At 35.7% G+C, this 25,176-nt stretch overlaps 1 non-coding gene across 1 annotated transcript; it reads left to right on the forward strand.

The window, feature by feature from the left end:
* Positions 1-271: 271 nt before the first annotated feature.
* On the forward strand, positions 272-378 carry LOC139865133 (small nucleolar RNA R71). Its single transcript, XR_011764658.1, has one exon. It is a non-coding gene; the product is annotated as a small nucleolar RNA R71 (small nucleolar RNA).
* Positions 379-25,176: the final 24,798 nt, after the last annotated feature.

The raw sequence follows: 25,176 nt of genomic DNA on the forward strand, positions 1-25,176 counted from the left end.
CGTCATCTTTTCCATTCGTCTCTCGAAAGCATCTGTTTTTACGGAAACGGAATCAAAGTCATGGCTAGAATCGGCTCTAGCCGCTTTAGATGAACGAAAGATATCTTTTTCCTGGTGCCACTCATGTGAGTGCGAGGCTATGTTATCAATGATTTTGTAAGCTTCAGTTGCGGTTTTCTTCATAATGGAACCACCAGCTGCTATGTCGATGTCTTTTCGTGTAGTAATATCGCATCCTTGGTAGAATATTTGTACTATTTGATAAGTATCTAAACCGTGTTGAGGACATCCTCTCAACAACTTTCCGAATCTTGTCCACGCCTCATATAATGTTTCATTTGTCTTTTGTGTGAACGTAACAATTTCTCCTTGAAGTCTCACGGCTTTAGATGCCGGAAAGAATTTTTTAAGAAAATTTTCAACTAAGACATCCCATGTGTCAATCGCTCTTTCGGGTAACGATTCTAACCAATCTTTGGCTTCTCCCTTTAAAGTCCAGGGAAACAACATGAAATAGAACTGTTCATCCTCAACTTCTCTGATTTTGAATAGAGTACAGATCCTATTAAAGGTTCGAAGATGTTCGTTTGGATCTTCTTTTGGCGTACCACTATATTGGCATTGATTAGTTACCATGTGTAGGATTTGTCCTTTGATTTCATAATCTGGCGCATTAATGTCTGGCTTAATAATGGAGTGACCTTGGCCCGTGCGTGTGGCTCTCATTCGGTCTTCCATACTTAGAGGTTCAGTTACTTCCATAATTGAATTTGTTGAATACGAATCACTAAAAGATTCTGATTTAACGGTTTGTGGTTCAGGAGGAATGATTATTGGTTCAGGATCTTGGAATTGTCCTTGAATATCCTCCGGGTTCTTAATTGTGAAATCGGGTTCAAAAGTTGGATTATCGAAAATTTGAGTTGGAGTACTTGTTCGACTAGATGATGATTCTAAAGAAAAATCAACGGCGATAATATTGGCTAGATGTCTTGATCGAGTTACAGGTGGTGAACGTATGAAAGGTGGTGAACGTTTTGTTCTGTGCATTCACTGAATAGCCTATTAGTTATAAAAGATAAAAATTATATAAGCTATCAAATTAATAGACTTTTCTGATTTTGCCCACGTTTCGAATAGCCAATAGATGCAGCAGGTAGCCAGGACCCTTTAAATCGGAAGCCAAAAACTCGCCACTAACAAATCCAACTATTACTACGAACCAGAAAATTTTGGATGTCTATCAATTTAACCGCTTAAAATAATTTTTTGTTTTGAATTTTTAGAGAAGAAATAGAAAATTCTATGTCCTAAAAACTAGAGCATCGAGAAATAAGAAAGAAAAAGAGTGCGTCGAAAAACGTCGAAAAATAAAAGGTCAAAAAACAAATGTCGAAAAAATAATAATAAGAAAGTAACGCGTCGTAACTTAAAAGGTACTAAATACTAAAAATTAAAACTTAAGTCTAAAGGTATTAAAGCTTAAAAGGAATTCTATATTCAAAACGGCAATAACTTAAAAGTCACTAAAATCTATAAAATATTAAAGTGATGAGCGACGTTTTAAAATTCTAAAGCGTCTAAATCTTAATCTAAAGAAAAAGCACTTAAGGGATTTTACGGCAATGCTTAAAAATCTAGAAATATAAATTAACTACGGCAAATACTAAGTTTAAAACTAATTACGAACGATAAATATACAAATTATGAATTAAATGTTTAAAATATACAATTTATAAAAAGAAACAAAAAAAATGATAAAATCACTTATTTTTATAAAAATATTATTTTTATATTATTATTTTATAAAAGTATTAATTTATATAGTTAATAATAATTATTAAACTTAATAAAACTAATTAAAACTAAAAATAAAACTAAATTACTAATTAATATTTTAATTAAATCTGAAAAATTAAATAATAATAATAAATTTAAAACCCTAGCTGCATAATAAATGCCTCTGATTTGGCCTGTCAGAACAGCTCATGCGATCGCACGAGTTTAAACCTTCGGGATCATGCGGTCGCATGGCCCAATATATTAGAAACAATTTGGAAGCCCAATTTGGTTCGACCCGTTTTAATTATATATATATATATATATATATATATATATATATATATATATATATATATATATATATATATATATATATATATAATATTTTCTGATTTTAATTTTTACAAAATAATAAAAACAAACTTACATTAAAAAAACTAAAAACAAAATAAAAATACTTTTTAATTTTATATATTTTAAACGAAATCTTAAAAATATTTATATTTTTATATATTTTTTAATTATTTTTAACAGTTATTATAAATACAAAATATTTTTATGAAATAAGAAATAATATATTTTTACAAAAATATAGTTTTACTAAAATATAGCGTAAAAATATAGCGTTTCGCCGGTTCCCCGGCAGTGGCGCCAAAAATACTTGATGTTATGCGAGGTGTATATGAAATAGTTATATTTTTATTGCGAAATACTATTAAATATAATACAAATTTACACAAGTTATTTATTTATTTATTGAATTGGATATACCTAAACCTTGCTACAACACTTATAGGCAGTGTACCTAATCATAGAGCGATGTAGTTTTTAGTAAGTCCGGTTCGTTCCACAGGGAGCTAGTGATACGTACTATATTTTTAACAACTATATATATATATATATATATATATATATATATATATATATATATATATATATATATATATATATATATATATATAAGTAGTAATAATATTATATAAAAGGTGGTTTTTACCGTTTAATGACCGGTTTGTCGATTTTAAATAAAGCGTAAAAATAAATGACAAAAATATAAATGATAGAATTTAAATTGCGATAAAGTAAATTGCAGTAATTAAAATGACAGTAAATAAAGGTACGATAAAATATGAAATAAAAGTATTATGCTTATTTAAACTTCCGTAATCATGATGTTTCAGGTTTTGATTTTAATTAATTGTTACCTGGGTTAATTGTCCTTTGTCCTGATTTATTTGATACCTATCTGGTTTTTGTTCATAATAGTCCATCAATCATAATTATAAAATGCTCGTTAAATTAACCTTATTCCCGAAGTCAAATAATCCAACTAATTAGGGATTCGAACTGTAACAAGGTTTGAATACTTTGTTAATAATTACACCATGTTATCGACTGCGTGTAATCCAAGGTTTTAATACTTTGTTAACAATTACACCAATTATCCTTGTATGTAATCCACCCCTGTTTTAATGAGATATAAATATTAATTTACCCACTTGATCAGAATGAATAATCAATTACCCAACCCGAATAATTAATTAAATGATCGTAAAAGATGTCGTATAAACGTCACTAAATAGAACATACATAATTATTTTAATAATTATTAGATTAACTAATTTGAAGATAGGTTCGACAGATTCTAATGAGTTGTCATTCGATTAGACAATACCCCCTATCTATTAATAGTCAATAGTCCAATGTCCACAAGTGTCGGTCTTTTATCCAAACCTTAATTATGGTACAAAATCTAATAACTCAATCTTAATTTTTAGTCCAACATCACGATTACTTTGGCTTAAATAAGCATAATAATAACTTAGTTACGAGACATTAATTTAAAAAAAGAAGAACATAGTTTACAGTGGTGATTAATCGCGTAGCGTTGCACGGACAGAATTTCGACTTAAAACCCGTAAAACATTCTTTAAATAACCTTATTATTATTAACTTAAAATTAAAATATATATATATATATATATATATATATATATATATATATATATATATATATATATATATATATATATATATATATTTACGTTACATAGAAAGGAAAAGAAAAAGATGTGTTTTACTCGTCGAAAAATGCTGAATTTATAGGACCTGGCCACCAATTCCCTGCCATACTATCGAATGGGAATAAGGCAGCCAGGCCATGCGATCGCATGGCCAGCTGGATCCAGCCCAATCACTTTGTTTTCTAGTTTTGCCGACGTTTTATTAATATATAATATAATATATATAATTTTAAGAATTATTTATATATTATATTATATTTATGTGCATAGTTGACTTGTAATTTTAGCTCCATTGCGTCTCACGTTGATAGTTGGTTCATGTCCCGGTTCCGGATTTTCGAACGTCCTTTCGTACGCGGAGAAATCTTGTACTTTGCATTCCGCGACTCGTACTCTTGTCATTTTTAGACGTTTCTTATCAATAAAAGGAACCACTTGAATTATATCTTGTTCATTTGAGCTTTTTGGTCATTTGCGTCTTCAAATCATCGTTTTCTTCTTTTGTCTTCGCACTTATTTATTTAATCGAATATTACATAAAAATAGAACAATTACAACTAAAAGCTTTACATATTGGAAGGATATTGTGCCTAAATATATGTTCATTTGGAGCACTATCAGGGTCGTACCGTATCCTGCCGATCCATTCGTGCATAAGAACGCCCGCACTGTGCCGTCTACATCTGTATCATATGGACCATCTGCACCACCGGCGCCACCTGCACCATCTGCACCACCTGCCCCACCATCATCCCCTGTCGTCGAGGAACTGACGAGGAAAGTGCATGCCCTCCGTGCTCGGGTAACTGAGCTCGAGGATCAGATGTCCCACCTGATGGACATCATTTACCCACCTTCGCCATAAGACTATTGTATTAGATTTCCTTATGTATTCCGCTTGTAGTTTCCTGTTTTTCATTAATGTAATGTACGAACCTCATGCCATTGTACGTAACTTTCTTATTATGAATGGAATTTTTGTTGCTTAATTGTTGTACGGCGTTTACTTTAAGTTATTACATGTTGGCTTTTGTGCTATCTGCTACTTGTTTGCCATGCTTAGTTATCGTGTACTGTGTTGTTTCCATGTTGTTTACCGTATGCTGTGACGTTGTTGGTCAATGGATTTTAACTTAAGTCGAAATTTTTGTTTGGAAGATCGATGGCTAACGGAAGAGGTCCAAGGGAAATGCCCACAGCAGCACAGATCGAGGAGATGATAGCCGCTCGAGTAGCCGCAGCTATGGCTAATGCCAACCCCCGAGCTCCACCGGCTAACCAGAACATTCGGAATGTGTATACTTACAAGGAGTTCCAGAGCTGCAAGCCCCACAATTTCAGTGGAACAGAAGGGCCAGTTGGCTTAACAAGATGGTTTGAAAAGTTGGAATCTGTGTTCCGTGTGAGTAACTGCTCCGAAGCAAACAGGACTAAGTTCGCATCCTACACACTGTCGGATGGTGCTTTGACTTGGTGGAATACGTTCGCCCAGGCTCAGGGAATTGACGAATCTTATGCTACACCATGGGAAGATTTTAAGAGGGCTATGATCGAGGAGTACTGCCCCAGAATAGAAATTCAGAAGATGGAAGTGGAGTTTTAGGAACTGAAAGTTTTAGGAACTGATCTTGATGGCTATAACCGAAGGTAATTGGAGTTAGCGCTAATGTGCCCCACAATGGTTACACCTGAGTTCAAGTGGATGGAGAGGTATCTGTGGGGACTCCCCAAGGACATTCAAGGAAATTTCACTTCTTCGAAACCAGCGAATGTCCCAGAAGCTATGCGTATGGCGCACACCCTGATGAATCAAATTACCCGCCAAGAGCCAGAGAAGGCGAAATCAGAATCGGGAGCTAGTAATGGGAAACGTAAGTGGGACTGAAATAAGGGAAAAGGTTTTGACCAGAACTCAGCTAAGAGGTATGAGAATTTCAAAGGGAACAACGACTAGAGGAACCCGAACCCGAATCCTAGCTCAAACCCTAACTACAAGGGTACCCTTCCTTAGTGTAAGAGATTCTATAAGTATCATACTGGACAATGCAACATAGTGTGTGAGAAGTGCAAAAGGATTGGACACATCGGCAGAGACTGTAAGGGCACCGCCCCAGCTGTGAGGACAAACCCAAATGGACCAAGGAAGTGCAATGAGTGCAAACAGCAGGGCCACTTCAGGAATAAATGTCCCAACAAGAAGAAGGATGGAGTGCCAGCACGTGGAAGGGCCTTCAATATGAACGCAAGAGATGCCCACGAGAATCCTGACTTGGTTACAGGTACATTCACTATCAATAACCTATTAGCTTCTGTTCTATTTGATACTGGTGCTGATAGGAGTTATGTATGTAGATACTTTTGCTCTAAGATAGATTGGTCGTTAGTTCCATTGGAGGAGAGTATTCTTGTTGAGGTAGCCAATGGAAAACATGAGAAAGTTGACCAAATTGGCCGAGAAGGTATTATCAACCTAGCCGGAGTGGATTTTGAGATTGAACTAATACCCATCAAGTTGGGAAGCTTTGATGTGATTGTCAGTATGGACTAGTTGTCTAAGGTAAGAGCCGAAGTTATCTGTAGAGAGAAGATTATTCGTATACCACGCGAAGATGGTGAGCCTCTGATCATTTACAGGGAGAGATGCAGTCCGAAGTTGAACCTTATTAGTTGCTTGAAGGCACAAAAGGTTATGAAGAAGGGGCATTTTGCTATTCTGGCACATGTGAAGAAGCTAGAAGTTAAAGAGAAGAGCATGGATGATGTACGAATTGTGAACGAATTTCCCGACGTCTTTCCAGAAGAGTTGCCTGGATTACCGCCATCGAGAGCAGTGGAGTTTCAGATCGACCTAGTGCCAGGAGCTGCACCCGTAGCTCGCGTACCTTATCGACTTGCACCTTCCGAACTACAAGAGTTGCAGAGTCAACTGCAGGAATTGCTAGACCGTGGGTTTATCTAACCGAGTTCATCGCCTTGGGGCGTAACTGTTTTGTTCGTGAAGAAGAAGGACGGATCTTTCCGCATGTATATCGACTATCGAGAGCTGAACAAATTGACGATCAAGAATCGGTATCCTCTTCCTAGAATTGATGATCTTTTCGATCAGCTGCAAGGATCCAGTGTTTACTCCAAGATCGATCTACGGCCAGGTTATCACCAGTTGAGGGTGAAGGAGAGCGATGTACTTAAGACGGCGTTCCAAACACGTTATGGCCACTACGAGTTTCTGGTGATGCCATTTGGCTTAACTAACGCACCTGTCGTGTTTATGGATCTCATGAATAGTGTATGCAAGCCATATCTGGACACGTTCATTATCGTCTTCATAGATGATATCCTCATCTATTCCAAAAGTGAAACAGAACACGAGAAACATCTTCGACTCGTGCTAGAAATCTTGAGACAAGAGCAACTTTATGCCAAATTCTCTAAGTGCGAATTTTGGTTGAAGGAAGTTCAATTTCTCGATCATATCCTGAGCGATCAGGGTATCAAAGTTGATCCCGCAAAGATCGAAGCTATCAGCAAGTGGGAAATCCCGACTACTCTGACTTATATCCGCCAATTCTTAGGCCTCGCCGGTTATTATCGAAGGTTCATTGAAGGTTTCTCTCTGATTGTGCGTCCTTTGACTGCATTAACTCATAAGGGTAAGAAGTTCGTTTGGGAAACCGAGCAAGAATTGGCATTCCAAACCCTGAAGCAGAAGTTAACCACCGCACCTATTCTGTCCCTTCCTGAAGGCAGTGATGACTTGGTTGTGTATTGCGATGCCTCCCGATAAGGCTTTGGGTGTGTATTGATGCAACGGAAGAAGGTTATTGCTTACGCCTCCCGACAACTAAAGATTCACGAGCGAACTCACGATCTCGAGCTTGGAGCTGTTGTCTTCGCACTAAAACTGTGGAGACACTATCTTTATGGGACTAAGAGCACTATTTTCACCGACCACAAAAGCCTCCAACACATCTTTGATCAGAAGCAACTGAATATGAGACAACATCGATGGATCAAGACGTTGAACGACTATGATTATGAACTCCGTTACCATCCTGGCAAGACAAATGTTGTAGCCGATGCCTTAAGCCAAAAGGATAGAACGATACCTCTTCCTGTCTATGCCTTGAACATCACCATTCAGACGAATCTCAACAGCCAGATCCGCGTAGTTCAAGATGAGGCTCTCAAGGAGGAGAATATTGCTCAAGAGCACTTGAACATTCTCGTTTCTCGATTTGAGGTCAAGGAAACTGGACTCCGATACTTTGCCGGAAGAATCTGGGTGCCTAGTTATGGGGATTTACGGAGCCTTATTCTAGATGAAGCCCACAAGTCAAGGTATTCAATTCATCCAGGAGCTGGTAAGATGTACCACGACCTCAAGGTTCAATATTGGTGGCCAAACCTCAAAAGGGATGTTGCAGCATATGTTGGAAAGTGTTTAACTTGTTCCAAGATCAAAGCCGAACATCAAAAGCTGTCCGGGTTACTTCAACAACCCGAAATCCCGCATTGGATGGGGAAGGAATAACAATGGACTTCATCACGAAGCTACTGAAGACGGTAGGCGGTTATGATACCATCTGGGTTATCATTGACCGTCTTACCAAATCTGCACACTTCCTAGCCATGAAGGAAACTGATACGATGGACAGACTGGTGCAGTTATACATAAAGGAGATTGTATCTCATCACGGTGTACCCTTATCAATTATCTCAGATCTCGATACCCGTTTCGCTTCCAAATTTTGGCATTCTTTACAAGAAGCCTTGGGAACACGTCTAGATATGAGTACAACATATCACCCACAAACTGATGGACAAAGCGAGCGCATGATCCAAACCCTGGAGGACAAGTTACGTGCTTGTGTTATTGATTTCGGGAAAGCTTGGGAGAGACATTTGCCGTTAGCCGAATTCTCTTACAGTAACAGCTATCATGCAAGCATTAAGGCCTCACCTTTTGAAGCATTGTATGGCTGTAAATGTCGTTCTCCTATCTGTTGGGCCGAAGTAGGTGAAAAACAACTCACCGGTCCCGAACTCGTCCATGAAACAACCGAGAAGATTGTCCAAATTCAAGCGAGGCTCAAGATGGCCCGTGATCGTCAAAAGAGCTGTGCCGACCTTAAATGTGGAGATTGCGAATTTCAAATCGGCGACCGCGTTATGTTGAAAATCGCACCTTGGAAAGGTGTAATCCGTTTCGGAAAGCATAGGAAGTTGAATCCGCGATATATTGGTCCTTTTGAAGTCTTGGAGCGTGTTGAACCCGTTGCTTACCGTTTGGATCTTCCGACTCAATTGAGCGCAGTTCACCTAACTTTCTACGTGTCGAATCTGAAGAAATGTCTTGCCAAACCAAAACTCGTCATACCTCTCGAGGAGCTTACGATTGACGACAAACTCCATTTCATGGAAGAACCTATCGAAATTATGGACCGTGAGGTCAAGAACTTGAAACGCAACAAGATTCCGATCGTCCGAGTCCGATGAAATGCAAAATGAGGACCCGAGTTTACTTGGGAGCAAGAGGATCAGATGAAATAGAAATATCCTCACCTCTTCACAACTCTACCATCTACCTCAGCTTAAAATTTCGGGACGAAATTTTCATTAACAGGTGGGTAATGTAACGACCTGACTTTTTCGACTTGCTTTTGTGCTTTGTGCCTTCACGAAACTGCGTATTTGTGCGTACTGAGCTATATTATACTCTAGGATCTTACTACATGTGGATTACTTTCGTTTATATGTTAAAACGTGTCATTAAGTACGTAGGTTACTTAACTTGATCCCCGAAAGCCTTTACGACCGTTAGTGTCACTGAACGTTTAGAACGAGCTATGTTTGTCGGTACACGTTTAACTTTGGTCATAATCGGAATATTATGACTACGAAATACTAATTGTTATATTATAATAACAATTACTGGGCTTTTTGGATGCTTAATTACGCCTAGTAATTTACTAGAACATACTAGTTAGTCTTGTTGGACTTTCTACCTTGTTGGACTTTAGCCCACCCTACTCTAGCTAGTGGACTATTTAATTAGCCCAATTATTAGTGGATTATGACCCAATTATATGTAAGATAAATGCCCATTTATAAGAGCCAACATACTAGCATTTTTGCTTACCATTATCCTTAATGTTGCATGAGATCCTAACAATAATCACCACCTTTAGACCACCACTAATCAAAAAGAAACTTGTTCCCCCCTTTTGTCCCCCCAAATTCGACGGCCAAAGGGCCTCCCCACCCCTATAAATATCAAGCCATTTCCTCACATTTCACACTTGATTTCATTCTCATTTTTCACACACTTGTTCTCTTATTTTCTCTCTAGTCTTTCTCACTCTAAAACTTGTAAGTTTCTTAATTTTCTTCTTCTTCTTCCTTTCTTGGTCACGACATCATCATCATTGGAAGATCAAGCTCTTTAGCTTTTAGATCTTGTTATATCTTGTAGATTCAAATTTGGATTTGGATCCTTCAAGAACATGGAAGATTCAAGCTTCCTAGCTTTGAATCTTCCCTTATTTTGTTAGATCTAAATCTTTTAGCTTATAATCTTTGTATTTTGTTGTAAAGATCCAAACTTGTGTTTGTGGTCTTCATGTAACTTGAAGATCTAGCTTCATGCTTCAAGGATCTCCAAGAACAACCAAGATTCAAGCTTTCTAGCTTTGAATCTTCATTTCTTTTGTTGGATCTAAGTTTTCTAACTTATGATCTCATTATTTTGTTATAAAGATCAAAACTTGTGTTTATGATCTTCATGTAACTTGAAGATCTAAGCTTTATGTTTCAAGATCTTCAAGAACACCAAAGATTCAAGCTTTCTAGCTTTGTAATCTCATAACTTGTGTGAAAAGGATCCAAGCTCTCTAGCTTATGGTTCCATTACTTTATTTGATCAAGTTTGTGTTCATACTTGTTTGATTGAAGAAAAGTTTGTAGCTTTAGTCGTAAATAGAACTTGTATTTGTGTTAAGACTAAGAATATGATGTAACCTTGGTTGATCATCCTTCTAAAACTCTTAAGTGAGTTGTATTCTTACTTGGTCTTAACATATTGTGTGTTGAGGGTTGAATCTTGGTCAAAGTGATGCTAACACATTGGATCTAAGTTTTCTAACTTATGATCTCATTATTTTGTTATAAATATCAAAACTTGTGTTTATGATCTTCATGTAACTTAAAGATCTAAGCTTTATGTTTCAAGATCTTCAAGAACACCAAAGATTCAAGCTTTCTAGCTTTGTAATCTCATAACTTTTGTGAAAAGGATCCAATCTCTCTAGCTTATGGTTCTATTACTTTATTTGATCAAGTTTGTGTTCATACTTGTTTGATTGAAGAAAAGTTTGTAGCTTTAGTCGTAAATAGAACTTGTATTTGTGTTAAGACTAAGAATATGATGTAACTTTGGTTGATCATCCTTCTAAAACTCTTAAGTGAGTTGTATTCTTACTTGGTCTTAACATATTGTGTGTTGAGGGTTGAATCTTGGTCAAAGTGATGCTAACACATCAATGAGTTGTACAATTGATGCTACAAGCACCAAGGATGAGAACCGTGATGAGTATCAAGCACCAAGAATCCCACTGGAGCACTTGTTTACTGTTTTTCGGGGTCTGATAAGACTCTCTGGGCTTCTGGAAAGTTGATTTTCAGATAGTTCGTTTCGAGTAGATGACTTTTTGTTTAAGACTCACCTAAATCCGATATACGGTCTAGGATTTATAGCCTTTTTAAAACCACTACGCCTTTGTAACGTTGTGCTGAAATTTCTGACCTACTCGCACTTATAACCATCGCCACGGTCAAACGAAGATGAGTTAGGTTCTGAAAATTGGTCAGTGGTTATAGGACTCATATACGGAGCCATGGCCACTGACTACATGTCTTTTTGATTTGTATAGAGGTCGTAACAGCTGTCCAAAGTCAGCCTTTTGTTTTGATCTATATTCTTGTTAAACTTACTTTAGCTTTGATGATGATGATGATGATGACACTTAAACTTAATTTATGCACTTTTAAACTTATGGGGACAATATACTGACCTAGTAACCTTTGACTTAGGTTGACGACCTTTCAGACCGACTTACTACCTGCATACGTTTCATATCAACTTTTCCTGCTTATTCACCGTGAGTTATAGCATTCCTTTTTACTTTAAATATTTTTGGGACTGAGAATACATGCGCTTTTTACGTTTTACATACTAGACACGAGTTCTTAAACTTTATATATATGTGGGTAACATAACGGCACAAAGATTCCCCTTAGCTCGGTAACGTTTAATCATTGGTTTCCTAACCGTGATCGCGAATCTTAGATATGGATCCATAGGGTTTGACATCCCCACTCGGACTAGTCGCGCTAGCATTCAATGGGTGTTTAATACTTCGAGGACAAACGCACTCGCCAAGTGCACTTTTAGGGGGTGATATACATACGTTAAGTCTAGTTACCGGGTGCCCACGGTTAAGCATATACTTTCATACTGATTTAAATTGCTGATTGAAGCACTGAAATCTCATGGTCTACATTACTTTACTGATTACAAACTATAGCTCACCAACATTCTTGTTGACTTTTAAGCGTGTATTTCTCAGGTGCTTAGACGATGTTGCTTCTGCTGTTAGACTTGCTGTCTTGGTGTTATAGAATTGCTGTTATGGACCTGATGTGTTAGATTTCCGCTGCATTACCTAGAGATGTCTCAATCATGAAACTTTTATTTTGCATTCGTAACTTATGTTATTTTCAAACAATGGCTTTGTAACGACCTTTGGGTCACATACTTATGTTAACGCTTCTATTCATAGGAAGCAGGTTATCTTTTGTAAAACGCTATCTTTTTATGAATGCAAAACTAGTTTTCAAACAGCATATAGCGTTTGACCTTGTAATGATCTTGTTGTTGATGAACCGTACACGATGGTTTTGTACGGGGAGTCACATTTGAGTTGTACTTTTGAAATCTCGTGGTCAATGAAATTGAACTATTTTTTGAATAATGTTTTCAGATACTGTACAACGTTATTTAAAACCGTGGTTTACGGACGAATGAGATAACTCTTGACATGGTATTTTCTACAAATATTTCAAACTTGACATGGTAGTGTCAACAAACTTTTGAAACGGGACACGGTGATGTCTACAAACTTTTAACATTGAACCTTGGTGGTCTTCCACTAATAAACGTTTTTGGAATATTATTTTTTAAACATACTGTATTGTTTACCTAAAACCTGTAGATTCACTCAACATTATTGCTGATCCGTTTTACGTGTTTTATTCTCATGTATTAATTGCTTCCGCTGTAAAAATATTGCTGTTACGTAGAAGTTAAGTCAAGCACTGGGACCAGAGTTAACATTCTGTTAAAGGGATTTTTGACGGGGTGTTATAATATTTGATAACACTATGTATATAAGGACATTAAAAGTAAACAATTATAGGTATTAAAACATGCTCCATTAGTACATAATTGAGTGATTTTCAAAACAAAGCTGCATAGAGTGATGCTTTGCTGTTCCATCTTGGCTACAAAACAATTGTGATTGATCTGCATGAAAGAGTAAGATTATAGAGGTTACACCACTTAATTGATAGAAGTTGGTTAAAGACACATTAGATGTACATACTATTATAATGGTATTAGCCATACGCAGTATGTGTATCCCATCGGAGACATACCATGATCATGACTTGGGCATCTTTGCCTTCCTGAAGTTTGTCAAGATGCACATAGATTTTCTCGTCAACTTGTGTTGTTGGGGCTTGAATAGATTGAGCCATCTGAATTTGAAGAAAGGTAGGTTTTTGTGTTTGATGTTTGGTGTTGGTATAGCAATTTATGGGAACCAACAAACGTTAAGAGCGTAAGAAGGGATATGAAAGATGTGTCAGTTAGAGTAATTAAAAGGCTGGTGTTAAGGAAAGGGTGGTTGGTGTTCCTAACTGATGGGCAGTATTAATGAGAAATACTTGTGGCATGAATGACATGAATGTTGCAGGTCATATATTCCGGCCAAATCCTTTCTTCTGGTGGTACGGCGTAAATACATCAAATTAATTTAATGAGGTAGAACTCATATATTTACTATTAGGTAATTGATAGCTTATTTGATGAGGTAAATACATTTATTACATCAAATTCAATGAGCTAGAACTCAATTTCTATAGTTTAAATTTAAATTTTAAAGTCTAAAATTTTAACGGTTGGTAAATAATGGAGTAATAAAAAAGGTTTAAATTTAAATTTTAAAGTCTAAAATTTTAACCGTTGGTAAATAATGGAGTAATAAAAAAGGAGGGTAGATTTCACAAACATAAGGGTAACTTTCATTTGGTTATCGCTATTTATTATTGCATATTAAATTTTTCAGGACTCAATTCTTATGAATATATATATATATATATATATATATATATATATATATATATATATATATATATATATATATAGAATAATATTTATAGTGTTTGAAAACTTTGTAAAAAAAATATATTCTTTAGTAATATGTAAAGGAAATGTATTTGAATTTCCTACGATAAAAACTTACGTCATTATATAAAATAGTGACTTATATAAGATCCGCGGGTAAAATCGTGACCCGTAAATGTCCGCGGGCACAAGTATGTATTAAAAAAAATCGCCAATGAAGATCCGCGGGTTCATAGGTTGACAAAAGATCTGCGGGTATTAGCGATGGTTCTAGTGAATCCGAATTCATAACCCGCGGGTGCCATCCCTATTTTAATCGCCTATGCCCAACGTATTAGGGCAACAAAATTGGAGATGACTGATCGGTGTCAAAGGACCAACCAAAAATGATCTTTTTACACTAACTTAGCTAGGGTAATTAGGATTCGTTCCTCATAAATTTTGGTCAAATGCAAGCAATTTTGAGGAGTTGATTTGTAGTGATTAACTAAGACTAACTAAAGTAACGACTAGTTTAGCAATTACTAAGAAAAACGCAAACTTTAAATGATTAAAGACTAGGAACATAAACAATAAGCTAAATGAAAAGGTTGTAAAAAGTTGGATTAAAGCCTTTATTCCTTTACAATCTCAATTATGTATGCACTAGTTCAAACAAGTCTTTATGCTGTCATATTATCAACTAAACCTCATAGACAAGATTTCTCCAGTTTTATGATATATGATTATCTTAGGCACAAACAATGTTACCTACACACGTTGTCTTTATCCATATACTAAATTATCACTAGGTTGGATTAAGCACAATATGTCAAATAATGATAACTTGTCTTGCAATAATCAATAAACTCAAACTTGCATTAATCGATAATTCAAAAGATTCAAGGAAATCATAAACTAAAAGATATAAGGATTACAAAATCAAGAATCACATAAATACATGAAGAACTAAGCATACAATAAGTTCATGCAAGGAATAAAGCAAGGGAGACTAGCCACGCAAGTTGATGATGATGATCACGGTGATTTGATGATGAAACATGAAATCCTTCACTTTGATTCTTGAAAGATGATGAATATTTGGATGTTAGGGTTGATCTCTTCTCTAAAAACTGCTGGAAAAAGTTCTTTTTTCGTAACCCTGAGGCTTCCTTTATATAGGGGTTACCCAACTTGTTCCCAAAGCAAAAACTCTAATTCCGGCACCAGCAATTTTGTACTGGCATAATTTACGCTGGGCTGGCGTAAATTATGCCAACTTTTGAATCCTGGGCGTATTTCTACGCCAAAAAGCCTTCAAATTACTGTGTTTGTTGAAATGTGAGCGTAAATTACGCCATGTCTGGCGCAATTTACGGCGTAATAGTGCTGATACTTTTTTGATTTTTCCAATCTTTTTTTGCAACTCGACTTCAAATGCCATTTTCCGCATCTTTTTGCACCAACTTCTTTTGTCACCTGTAAAAAACGTTGGAGAATTCGGATCTCGGGGAGATCTCCTTTGGACTTTTATAGGGAGATCTCGGCATCTCGGAATAATCTGGAGATCTCAGACGTTGACTTACGTTGACTTTATAGTTTTTTTAATAAAAATATACATTAAAACATAAGTATATGTATATTTATATACGTTTTTACGAGATTTACAAAAATATCCGAGAAGTGAGCGAGAAAATCTTAGAACTTACGAATTTTACAAGAAAATTTTACAAATTAGCAAGAAAATCCGAGAAATCATCTTTGCTAAGTTTGACCACGTTGACCGAGAAATCTCGGAATATGAACATCTCGTCTCGGTTGCTTTCTAAAAACGAGATCTCGGGAGATTCACAACAGTGTCTGTAAAACACGAAATCTTATCAAAGTATCTTATTTTTCACTTAAATATACCTACTTTTATCATGCTTAAACGCAAACAATCGTGTCAAACAATGACCGATCAATGACACTTGTTAACGGGTTTCAAATTTTATTTTGGTATGATATTTGGTTGGGTCAGGGTCTTCTTCCTTTTGTGCTCGTTACCCTACTCTTATCGTTAAAGTTCCTTCAAGCAGAATAGAGTGTCATATTTTGTAGAAGCTGCATATTTTATTATTTAGAATGTATATAAGTTAACTCCATAAACTTAATTTTATTACCAAATTTGGCAAAATTAATTCGCAAGTAAAAATGTGTTAAAAATTGATAATAGTATTGAAACAACTAGACTTTCGGTTCACATTCAAAGAGTTCGACCGCTTCAAGGATGTCGATTGGGAGATGACATTTCTACTTGAATTTTTGATAAAACCCACTACATTTATGTTTTAACCGGTTGTGCTGTATAACTTGTTAATCTATTAATGTAGTAGATCGATCAAAAAAAATGGATTTATCATTGTTCATGTCAATTACTCTATCCGTCCTACTATAAGTGTCTATATTTGACTTTCACAGTCTTTCTTTGTCAACTTTGACCGTAAGTATTTTTATTTTTGTTATTATTTAATGAAAATCATATAAATAAAATCGCGTTTAAAACACCTTCCATTAATATAAATTTTATCAAATATTATACTTTGTATAACACAAATAAAAATATTTACAGTTAAAGTTGAAAAAGAAAGAAGTTAAAAATCAAATATGAACACTTATAATCAGACAGAGACAGAAAGAGTAGTATACTTGTAAAAATAAATTGTACAATTACTTTATGATACACGGAGTAATAAAATATGAATACTTACACTAAAAATGTTGGAAATTTTTGTAAATTAGATTTATCAATTTTCCAAAAGGAAAAAGTTAAAAATAGAACAACTTTCTTAAGTCCGTTTCGTGATAACGGACTTAGGGTGCGTTTGATAAAACTGAATGATTTAGCGCTGAATGGTTCGTAATCTGAATGATCCAGAGCCACTGAATAAACATGGTTCTGAATGAAAATAAGCTGTTTGTTAGTCATTTTAAATGAACGATATTAAAAGGATAAAACTACCTTATTAACGTGTTACACGAATAAAACATTCAATATACATGTTTATTAAGTGTTCTGGATATGATTTGAGATGGATATTACAGAAAATTTATGTGCCTAATGGTTAAGAGAGTGTTTCAACTCTGAATGGTTCAGCACTTATTCAGCATCATATCTCATTCAGAGGTCAGAAACAAACGCACTGAATGCTGAATGGTTCAGCATTCAGCGCTGAACCATTCAGTTAAGAGGTAAACAAACGTACCCTTATATTTAAAGAGGTCGGGTTCTCAATTCGATCAGTTGAATCGATCGATTTGAGCCAGTTTTAACTAGTTTTAAATTTAAAACTTTATAAATAGTCCATCCAAACAAAACATATACGATTGTACGCTCATTTGGACAAGTACTTTAATTACAAATAAAAGGAAACTGACACAAAGAGATGTTAAATTTTACTGTAATACTCCGTACCTTGCAGTTGATTAGGTGTATACATATAAATTTTTAATATAAAAATTTAGCTTGTTATGACAACGTATAGTCTGAAATTTGGGAGGCGGTTAAAGATTGCGGGAGCTCGAAGACTACGGGTCCGGATGGTTTCAATATGGGTTTCTACAAAAAAAATTGGAACATCATTAAAAGAGAACTTATTGAGGCAATTAACATGTTTTGGGAAAAGGGTGAGATTTCAAAAGGGTGTAAAACTTCATTCATCACCCTTGTCCCGAAAAAAGCGGACCCCGTTGGTTTAAATGATTTTCGCCCAATTAGTTTGATTGGTAGCTTCTACAAGGTGGTTGCCAAACTTCTTGCTAACCGGTTGAAGAGGGTATAACGACCCTCATTTTTCCATTCTATATCATTTTCTTATTAAATGCCCAAACTTAACGATTAAACTTTAATTAACGATTGTTAAGCATTAATTATTATAAAATATAATAATTAACTTTGTGTAATAAACGACAAGTTAATAAAAAGATAAAAATAGTGAGCTCATTAATTTTCGTGAACAAAATAAATAACCTTAAACCTTGTACACTTAAATAATTAAACTTGTATAATTAAGGAATAATTTAAGCTAATCTAAAGTACAAGGACTAAAGTGAAAAAGTTACACCCTAACCCTTCTAGCCCTAGCCGATTTTTAAAGGGGGTAAAATTACCCTTTTGCCCATCAAATTTTCGGCCAAGCAACCCCCCATCACCTCCTCATTTAACCTAACTTGTTCCCAAAGTAATTCCTAATTAAACTCTAATTCTAAAATTCTCTAATCACTCCTATAAATAGAGACCTAAGCTAAACTATTTTCTTGTACCAAATCAAAATCACAAATCTCTCTCAAGTCTCTCTCCCTCTCCTAATTTTCGGCCAAAAAAATCGAAAATCACCACCACCACCATCTTCAAAAATCTTCAAGTGATCTTCAAGTTGTTCATCGTGTTCTTCGCGTTCTTCAAGGATCTTCAAAGGTGTTCTTGATTATTGGAGAGCTTTGATCTTCATCTTCAATTGTTTCTTCTCTTCTTTTGTTAATCTTCATCAATCTTCATCAAGGTAAAACCCTAGATCTAAAATTTTAAATTCCATCTTGTTAATTCATGTTTATAATCATGTTCATGTTTAATCTCATTCATAATCATATTCATATTGTAAAATATATATATATATATATATATATATATATATATATATATATATATATATATATATATATATATATATATATATATATATGCATATACATACATACTTACGGTTCTATAAAAAAAAGATTTTTTGTTTGATCTTTAAAACCTAGAAGATGTGATAAAAGATTTGTTAGTGTTTAAATAAGGAAACAAAGTATATACATATGCATATTCGATACATATATATATACATATAAAAAAAATATTTTTATATATATACATATACATACGGTTTATATAAAAAAAAATACTATATATATATATACATATACACGATATATATATATATATATATATATATATATATATATATATATATATATATATATATATATATATATATATATATATATATATATTAAATAACTAAAACCCTAATTAAACCTAACCCTAATTTATTAAACCCTAATTTAATAAAACCCTAATACATTAATTAAAACCCTAATCATTAAATACTACTTTAATTAATTAACCCTAATCATTAATTATTATTACTATATTAATTTACTAAAACCCTAATATTATTATATAACACTTATACACTTATATTATTACTAACACATATAATATACTATTATATTATATTATACGATTACAATAGTCATTCACGATAGCGTGAAATTACTTAAACATCGACGTTGCTTAAGGCCTAGGGTGATCCTTGGTACCACTATGGGACGCTTGTGGATTACGAATACCAAACTTAAATTTTGGTCAAGAAATCCTGGGCCAACCGGTAACAATTGGTCATTCTAGTGACTCGGCGGTAACATAGATGTTTAGGTACGATCCACAATATCAACCCAACTATAGTAATCATACACTTAGTTATCTTCACACCTAATAGGTGATGGACTTATTAAGGACAACTCACTAGTGTTCGACACTAACTTACTAAAAGTGGAAACTTGCTAAAAGTAGAAACTTACTAGGAATGGAACTTAGTAAAACGAACTATACTTAAAACACTTTCATACTTAAACTTGGGCAAACACTTAACTACTCTTAAATGTCCTTAGGTTGACTTTCTGCTCATTCATCCAAACTTTCTATTTCGAGGAATAACGATCTCTCTCTACTTACTAAGGTGAACTTATAGCCCCGCTCTTTATTTGCATGCAACTTATTTAACTTTTTGGGGTGAGACACATGCTACTTTTACTATTTACAATTTAGACACAAGTACCAACTATTAAACTGTGCTATACCCGGCTATGTCCGACTAAGTCCCTACAGTGATATTTTTAATTGCTCGTTAAATGCATTCTTAAATATTGGGGGTAGGCCTATCGGGAGTAACGTCCCCGATACATTTGACCTAGTCATTGTATTACTTAATAATGAAATTAAACCGACAAGTATGGACACAACTTGTCATTGGGGTAAACTTTGAACGTTTAGTCTAAATATCACGAATTGGCATAACTTTTTGATCCCTGCGAGATCAACTTTATAAACTAAATCTTGTGGTCTAAAACACCGGTCAAACCTATTTGTTAAACCTATGAAATTCACTCAACCTTTTTGGTTGACACTTTAGCATGTTTGTCTCAGGTGCCGATTGATCAAGCTTATTTACTTACTGCTTATGTGATGCAACTTGGACTTAGGATCAAGAGATATCGCATTTATTATTCTTGCATTTGAAACAATTACTTTATTATAATTTCCATTATTGTAATAACATTTCAATTTCTGCTGCGTACTCAATAAAGTTTGTTCTCATTATTTAGTATTGTTCTCGTATATTATAATATGTTGGTTTATTTGATATTAATGTCACATGCACCCAGGCGCTAAATGGGGTGTGATAGATTGGTATCAGAGCATGACCAGGCTGTTATAGAGAACCAATATTGCATCTTTATGTGTGCCTTATTTGCTAGCTAGGGTGCCTTAGCAATCTAGGAAACTATAACCTTTCCTGCCTTAGACTTAAAGCACTTAGGATTGCCTTATAATCTTAACACTTATGCTTTACTAAACTTGACTCAAAGATTCTAATCAAAGTCTCTTTCCTAATGTTAGGATGTCAAGCTCAAGCGTTAATCAACCAAACAAAATGACTCTCTTCAAATCTTCTAAATAAATGGACCGCTTCAACCCTACCACCGAAGTAGGTGTTGGACACTCTTCAACTTCAAGACGAGTCCAAAGCCCACCTTATGGTCTTGGTGGTCCTCCCTCACCAAACTATAGTCCGAATACTTTACCTAAGTCTGCCAACTACTACCCAACCCCGAGAATTGAAGACAAGGGGAAGCACCCTGCTGATTTTAAAGAAGATGACCCGTCTAAAGAAGAGAGCCCGATCTCCTTCTTACGATAACCATGATGCCATGTGTGAAATCATGAATCTACGAACACCTACCGAGAAGAACTTCGATGGTTTGCTTCACCATGTTACAAGGGTCGAAGCTCTAATGGATGAAAAGGACCTAGTGATCAAGAAACTTTTGGAGGATAATGCGGAGTTAAAGAAAGAGATAAAGTTGGTGAAGTATGAGGAAGAACGTAACACCCGTTGGGGAAAGCAATCACTTGCTCATCTCAAGTAGAATGTTGATTTCTGGTTAGATATGGAAAGAAATCGAGTCAACAAGAAGCTTGCTCTAAAGGGGTACGATAACAACGCAGTCAACAGCCGTGTTACTAACCTCTATGATAACCTCGAGTATCTCTATGAGAAGCAAAAGGCGAGGAACGAGAAAGTTGGTGAGTTTATGAAGAAGGTTGAGGACAAGAAGAAGAAATATGAAGATTACTTCAATCTTAATATTTCCTAGTTTATTTTTCCAATTTCTTGTCTATGTAAAGGCTATGCCTTAAACTATTTCTATTTCCGAATTGTGTATTAAAAAGGCTTATTTAATGCCTCGTTCTAATAATATAAAGTGTTCTATTAATATCATGCGATATCAATGCTTTATTTTATTCATACTTATAATTGCCCAAACTTATAACTTGTCACCTTACCAAACTTATGTTCACTTCTATGTGGTGACATCATGGTTCGTCCAGCTGCACCTACCATTAACAACATCGTATTGACCACTGAATAATTCCAACAGTTGCTTGCTGCCGCCCAAGGCAACGCTCAAGCTAATAATGTTAATCCTCAATCGAAACCTTGTTCTTACAAGGACTTTACAAACTGTCACTCTCCCGCTTTCAAGGGAAATGAAGAGGCTGTCGAACTAGTTCGATGGTTCGAGAAGCTAGAGTCCATCTTCTGCATTTGCAACTACGGGGATAATGATCAGGTCAAATATGCCACTAGCTCATTAGCTGGCAATGCTTTGACTTGGTGGACTGCTCATGCTAAGTCCATGGGAAATGACAATGCTAATGCAATCCCATGGGACGAACTCAAAAGCATGATGGTTAATAAATTCTGTCCGAGAAGTCAAGTTCAAAAACTTGAAGCCGAGTTCTGGGAACTCAAGGTGAAGGGTACTGATATTGAAAGATACACCAATCGTTTTCTCGAGCTTTCAACTTTGTGTCCCGAGATGCTTCCTACCGAAGCAAGAAGGATTGAAAGGTATATTGAAGGTCTCTCCGAAGATGTTCAGGGGAATGTTATCGCTGCTGAGAAGGTTACTCTTGATGTTGTGATTCTCATGGCACAAAATCTGATGTTGGCCAAGAGAAGAAGAGCGTCGGCTAATAAGCAGGTTAACACTAAGGGTAATGAAGGAAAAAGGAAGTTTGAGCCGTCTCAAGGTTCGACTCAGAATGTTAGTAAGAAGCCAGCGGATAGTACAAGGACGAATTATAAGGGCACTTATTCTTTTTGTATTCATTGTGAAAGGCATCACCCGGGGCGGTGTACTACTACTTGTTCGTTGTGTAAGAAAGTGGGACATGTTGCTAAGACGTGTAAGACTCCTCCAAAGGATAAAGCTATTGTTCCTGCCAAAGCTCCTCCTACTTTTTACACTTGTGGAGAAAAGGGACACATTAGTCCAAATTGTCCTAATAAGAAAGATAATCCCGCTACTGGAGCCAATACTACCGCTGCAAAGGGTCGTGCATTTGTTCTTACTGCTGCTGAAGCCCGAGAGGAAGATGAGGTCATCACAGGTACGTTTCTTGTTAATAATTGTTACGCAACTATTTTATTTGATACCGGTGCTGACAAAAGTTACGTGTCTAGTGAATTTTGTACCCTATTTACTAAAAAGCCTCAACGCTTAGAATCTAAATGATTAGTAGAAGTAGCCAATGGAAAGATCATGAAAGTCGATAAAATCTATAAAAACTGCAACCTAATCTTAGCCAACAAAGAATTTAAGATAGACTTTTTGTTGGTCGAGCTCGAAAGTTTTGATGTCGTAGTTGGAATGGATTGGTTGCGTCCATTACATGCTGCAATCTTGTGTTTTGATAAAACCGTTAACATTCTGTTGGGAAATGGAGAGACTCTAGTCATTCAAGGCGACAAGAGTGGTTCTAATCTCAACATTATCTCCTGTATTAAAACCCATAAATACCTTATGAAAGGTTATCCAGCTATTCTAGCCCACTTTAAGATGATTGAATTGAAAGAGAAGTGTGTTGAAGATGTACCAGTGGTTAAAGACTTTCACGATGTGTTTCCTGAAGATCTTCCTGGTCTTCCACCTCCTCGACAAGTTGAATTTCAAATTGATTTAGCTCCCGGTGCTGCTCCTATTGCTAAAGCACCATACCGTTTAGCACCGTCCGAAATGAAGGAACTTTCTAACCAACTCCAAGAACTATTGGATAAAGGTTTCATTCATCCAAGCTCGTCCCCATGGAGAGCTCCTATTCTATTCATTAAGAAGAAGGACGGTACGTTGAGGATGTGTATTGATTACAGCGAACTCAACAAGCTTACTATCAAGAATCGTTATCCGTTGCCACGTATTGACGATCTATTCGACCAACTTCAAGGGTCAAGTGTTTATTCAAAAATTGATTTGAGGTTCGGTTATCACCAACTCAAAGTCAAGGAATCCGATATTCCTAAGACTGCTTTTCGCACTCGTTATGGGCACTATGAATTTTGTGTTATGCCTTTTGGTTTAACTAACACTCCTGCCATATTTATGAATCTTATGAATCGGGTTTGCAAGCCGTATCTTGACAAATTTGTCATTGTGTTCATTGACGACATCTTGATCTACTCCAAGAGTGAGAAAGAACATGAGCAACATTTGCGCATGATTCTTGAACTCTTACGGAAGGAACAACTTTACGCTAAATTTTCTAAGTGCGAGTTTTGGCTCAAAACCGTACAATTCCTCGAACATGTTGTTGATAGGAACGGAATACATGTCGATCCAGCTAAGATTACCACTATTCAAAACTGGGAGATACCAAAGACTGTGAAGCATATTCGTCAATTTTTGGGACTTTCCGGTTATTATCGAAGGTTCATAAAGGATTTTTCTCTCCTTGCTAAACCCCTTACGAAGTTAACTCACAAAGGGAAGAAGTTTGAATGGTCCGAAGAACTAGAATCTGCTTTCAAGGTTCTGAAGGATAAATTGACCACAGCCCCGATTCTCTCTTTACCCGAAGGTTCGGATGACTCTGTTGTTTACTGTGATGCCTCAAAGTAAGGCTTTGGTTATGTTTTAATGCAACGTGAAAAGGTTATTGCCTATGCATCTAGACAGTTGAAGAAACATGAGGAGAACTATACCACACACGACCTTGAGTTAGGTGCCGTGGTATTTGCATTAAAGATATGGAGACATTATCTATATGGTACTAAGTTTACGGTGTACACTGACCATAAAAGTCTTCGACACATCTTTGATCAGAAACAGCTGAATATGAGGCAAAGCCGATGGCTCGAGTTATTGAACGATTATCACTGTGAGCTGAAATATCATCCCAACAAGGCAAATGTAGTTGCCGATGCTCTTAGTCGAAAAGACGATGTTAAACGTGTTCGTGCTTTAAACCTGAAAATCAAATCAAATCTTATATCACGAATCGGTGAAGATCAATTGGAAGCTATCAAACAGACATTTATCGAAGGTGAAGGACCTATCGGTTTCGAGAACCAACTTCAAGTGAAAGCTAATGGTACACGGTACTTTGGCAACAGAATTTGGATTCCTCGCTTCGGTAATCTCCGTGAACTAGTCTTGGATGAAGCACATAAGACTAGATACTCTATTCATCCCGGTTCCAGTAAGATGTATCACGATGTGAAGGAATTCTACTGGTGGCCTAACATGAAAGCTGACATTGCTACTTATGTTAGTAAGTGTCTC

The sequence above is a fragment of the Rutidosis leptorrhynchoides genome, chromosome 8 (genome assembly GCF_046630445.1).
Source record: "Rutidosis leptorrhynchoides isolate AG116_Rl617_1_P2 chromosome 8, CSIRO_AGI_Rlap_v1, whole genome shotgun sequence".
NCBI lineage: Eukaryota > Viridiplantae > Streptophyta > Magnoliopsida > Asterales > Asteraceae > Rutidosis > Rutidosis leptorrhynchoides.